Source organism: Gekko japonicus, unplaced genomic scaffold (assembly GCF_001447785.1).
Source record: "Gekko japonicus isolate JY-2015 unplaced genomic scaffold, Gekko_japonicus_V1.1 scaffold1972, whole genome shotgun sequence".
Classification (NCBI taxonomy): Eukaryota; Metazoa; Chordata; class Lepidosauria; order Squamata; family Gekkonidae; genus Gekko; species Gekko japonicus.
In genome coordinates this window covers 212,147-217,108 of record NW_015159774.1, presented here as the reverse complement: position 1 = coordinate 217,108, position 4,962 = coordinate 212,147, and positions in this window count along the sequence as shown.

Here is a 4,962-nt window from a genome sequence, read left to right as displayed (position 1 = left end):
AGCAATCCAAAATAGTCCAGTGGAGCCTGAGCGGTGGATGTTGCCTTCTGACACACTTCCGGTGATGTCAGGGTGTGTGGCATAAATTATACTAATGAGCTCCTGCACCTCTTTTTCTACGAAATGACCCCTGCATAAAAGCATTAATGCAATACAATAGTATAAGCAATATTAAAATCAGACCATATTATTAAAGTGCTAGCAATTCTAGTATTTACTCAAGTTCTATTGGTCCGCTGCAATTGTGGGGGAGAAGAAGGAGAAGGCTGGGCTGGGCTGGGCAGTAGTCACTGGGACCTGTGGGTCAGGGCTTCCACCATAGTTATCAGTTATTACTAAGAGCACTGTCGATGGTTGTACTGGTGGTGGTGGCAGCTCCAAAGGCCTGGCGGAAGAGCTCCGTTTTACAGGCCCTGTGGAACTGTAAAAGGTCCTGCAGGGCCCTGATCTCCTCTGGGAGTAATGGCCACAGACATAGACAGCTTTAAAAGGGGATTAGATAGATCCATGAAGGACACATCTGTCAGTGGCTACTAGCCATGGTGACTGAGGCAAACCTCCACATTCAGTCAGCCCCTGAATTCCAGTGTCAGTGTTAGCCAAATGGGCCCTTAGCCTGGTGTGCAAATAACAACCACAAGTGCCAATAACAAACACAACCAGTGAGATTCCAGAAGTAGCCACAACTTTATTGCAATAAAGGGGACCTTGCCCGCAAAACCCAAGGACTCAGTCAGGCATTAGCATTAACTTTTTATACACTGTATCAAACAACTTTTAAACATGTGCAGATGTCTTTAGACTACAGAGGTTATTCTTCCTTTATTTCTATATAAGCACATTTGCCAAGCATACACTTTTTTTGCCTTTATCTGAAATACGGTTTTCTATAAATCTTGCAATCTCGCAATCTTTGCAATCTCGCAAAGATCTTTGCAATCTCGCAAAGATTCAGACAAGAGCTTTGCTTCATCAGCTATGTCTAGACATCTTACTCTCTTACCCAGTTTGCCACATCCTGTTTCGCACAGTCTGCAATTGCTAAAATTAGCTTAGCTTGATTTAGCTTAGCCTACATCATAGCAAAAAAATGGCATTAGTTTTGCTAGCTTGCCTGTCACCAGGACGCAACATCAGGGGGAAGCCTCAGCTTCTATGCCCTGTTGTTGGCCCTCCAGAGGAACTGGTTAGCTACCGTGTGAGATGGGATGCTGGACTAGATGGACCACTGGTCTGATCCAGCACAGACACCCTGTGAGGTAGGTGGGGCTGAGAGAGCTCTGGACAGAAACTGCTCTTTTTCAAGGACAGCTGTGCCAGAGCTTGTGACTGACCCAAGGTCACATCAGCAGGTGCAAGTGGAGGAGTGGGGAATCAAACCCGGTTCTCCGAGATTAGAGTCCGCACACTTAACCACTACACCAAACTGGCTCTCTTGGGTCATGCTTAATTTGGAGAGGACAAGTGATTTTTAATTTGGAGTAAAAGCCCTGCAGTATAGCCTCTGGAGAGGCGGCTACCAGACAGATGCACCTCTCACTCTGACCAATTGGTGGCAGCAGAGAGTCGGCCCCAGAAGTGCAGGGGAAGGCTGGGACCCGGCTGAAGAAGTGAACTCCTCTGTGAGATCTAGCAGCTTAAGACCCCGGGGGGTTAAGTAAATCGCTGCTCCCAGTGGTACAAACATTTCCAGAATCTGTGACAGACATATCCTGATCATGTTGTTAATATTCAGGGGTCATTCTGCAGAAAACGAGGTGCAGGAGGTCATTAGCATAACTCATTAGCATAACTTATCTGCATATGCCACACACCCCTGAAATCGCAGTTAGTGTGTCAGAAGGCAACACCCACTGCTCAGGCTCCACTGAACTGTTTTGGATTGCTAGCTGGGGTGGAGGGACACGCAGATCTGTCCTTGCAGAGGAGGGAGAGCTTGTACCTGAATAAAACTTGGTCTTAAAGCTGCCATTGGACTGTTTTGGATTGCTATCTGGGGGAGGGGACGCACAGATCTGTGCAGAAAAGAAGGAGGAAAAGAAGGAGAAAGAAATAAGGAGGCAAAGAGGGAAAGAAAGAGGGAGAGAAAGAAATAAGGAGGGAAAGGAGAGAGGGAAAGGAGGTCTTGCTTCTTGCTCCTCGTAGCCTGGGGCTGCTGGGAGCAGAAGGTGGGGCTTGTTGCATGTGCCCGCCCCCTGGGCTCCTTACTCCTGGAGCTCCGCTCCTGTGCGCTCCTGCAGGAAATGACCCCTGTCTGGATAGCAAATAAACAAGTACAGGTGACCTAAACACAAGGGCCAATACACATGGCCTGACGCCCTTGGGTTTAGGCCACTTTTACTTGTTTATGAGGCTTTCATTGGGCCCTTGTATGTTTTTAACTGTCTTTCTAATAAATACATGTATTTTTTGTATATTATAAGTTTCAACTAGGTTTGTAATATTTACCCTTGTGGTTCTTGATTCCAGTTTTTGGGTCGGATTTGTTTTCCCCTCCCCGTGCCTTACTGTTGAGAGTAACTGACACCAGGACACCCTCCCTGAACACCTATGTGATGCCACCTCCCTTCTTTCCTTTAAAGCCACTGCTTCCTTCAAGCCTTTCATATAACCAGGGCTATTTGGGGGCAGAAACGCACAGGAACGGAGCCCGGGCAAGCCAAGAGAAGGCATGGGGTGTGGCCTAATAGGCTAATGAGCTGGCTGTTGGGTGTGGCATACTATGCTTTTGGTTTCTGCTCAGCTTTTTTTTTTTACCAAAAAAGCCCTGCATATAACCCTTGAGACCCCCTTCCCCCTTAAACAAAGCCTCATCAGGTTAGACCAAAATGACAGCATATCATCCCCACATTTCTCTCTGCCTTCCTGTCTTCTCTCCCTTACTTCCAGGGGTCATTTCCTGCAGGAACACACAAGAGCGGCGCTCCGGCAGTAAAGAGCCCAGGGGGTGGGCACATGCAACAAGCCCCACCCCCTGCTCCCAGCAGCCCTCAGTCAGAGCAAGAAGCAGCCAGGTAAGTTGCAGGGGCCCCCCAGCCCAAAACAGTCCAGTGGCACCTTTAAGACCAAGTTTTATTCAGGTACAAGCTCTCCCTCCTCTGTGAGGGCAGATCTGCACGTTCCCCTCCCCCAATAGCTAGCAATCCAAAACAGTCCAGTGGCGCCTGAGTGGTGAGTGTTGCCTTCTGACACACCTCCGGTGATGTCAGGGGGTGTGGCATATGTAAATGAGTTATGCTAATGAGCTCCTGCACCTCTTTTTCTACGGAATGACCCCTGCTTACTTCTAATTTTAAACTTTAGGCTCCTCGGGAAAGAGGCTCACCTTCTCCTAAAGTGCCTTTGAGGGGAACCATGTGATTGAAAGATGCCCCCCCAATCAAATATTTATGGCCATAACATTTTATTTAATTTATTTACTGCCTTTGTATCCCACCTTTCTCCCCAGTGGGCCCCATTCTCCTCTCCTCTGTTCTATCCTCACAACAACCCTGCAAGGTGGGTTAGGCTGGGAGGGAGTGACTGGCCCAAGGCCCCTCAGCAAGTCTCCACGGCACAGTGGGGATTCATACCTGGGTCTCCCAGACTATGCTTGTTATAAAATCAAACACTGACAGGCCCTCGATGCAGCCTGTCCATTAAAAGCCACTCACACACATGAACGCACATCAAGCAGCCTGATATGGAATCAGACCATCGGTCCATCGAGGTCAGTATTGCCTACTCAGGCTGGCAGCCGCTCTCTGGGGTCTCAGGCAGAGGTCTGTCACATCATGTACTGACTGGTCCTTTCAACAGGAGATGGTGGGAATTGAATGTGGGACCAGTGTTCCCTCTAAGCTGAGTTAGTGTGAGCTAGCTCACAGTTTCTTAGCCTCCGACTCACACATTTTTGTCTTGGCTCAGAGAGGAGGGCTCCAAAGCAAACTGATTTATGCAGCAGCCAAATGGCTCACTCACAACTTCAACGCCGGCAGCTCACCAAGTAGAATTTTTGCTCACAAGGCTCCACAGCTTAGAGGGAACATTGTGTGGGACCTTCTGCATGCAAAACAGAGGCTTTTCCACTGGGCCACGGTCCTTGTCTGTAATGGCTAAGAAGAGAAGAAGAAGAGAATGGATTTATGCCCCACCCTTCACTACCCAAAAGACCCTCAGAGTGGCTTACAAACTCCTTTCCCTTCCCTTCCCCACAACAGAAACCCTGTGAGGTAGGGGGGCTGAGAGAGCTCTTTTGAGGACTGCTCCTGAGAGAACAGCTCTGAGAGAGCCATGAGTGACCCAAGGTCACACCAGCAGCTGCATGTGGAGGAGTGGAGGAATCAAACCTGGCTCTCCCAGATTAGAGTCCGCGCTCCTAACCACAACACCAAACTGGCTCTCGAAGGAATTCTAGGTCCTCATCATGTCCTTGGAAAATGTTCTTCTGACTTCTAGATAAATTCTAATTCAGCAGTCTCGTGTTGGCAGTTCCATTTGAACTTCTTCTGCTGTAAAATGGCGACTTTTGGATCATCAGTGGAGAGTGTCCCAGAAGACAGAAAAGTGTCCCCGCTTAATATTTTTGCATATTGCCCTTCTTAATGTCCAGTTTGCATCCACTGATTCTTTTATGAACTTGTTTGTCCTATGCAGAAACAGAAGGGTAGTGTTGTTGTTGTTGTTGTTGTTTTTAGAGCTGGCAGATATTTTTATTTGTGGTATCCCATCATGATCTCTGAAGAAAGTGGGTTTGCAGCCCTTACTAGCATTTGAAGCGGTATCTTAGAAAAGCCCCCAGATCAAACGTTTTGTAATACACGCAGGGGTCATTTCCTGCGGGAGCGCACAGGAGCAGAGCTCCGGCAGTAAGGAGCCCAGGGGGCGGGCACATGCAACAAGCCCCACCCCTGCTTCCAGCAGCGCTCAGTTGGGCCATGAGGAGCAAGAAGCAGCCAGGTAAGTTGCAGAGCCCCCCCCGCC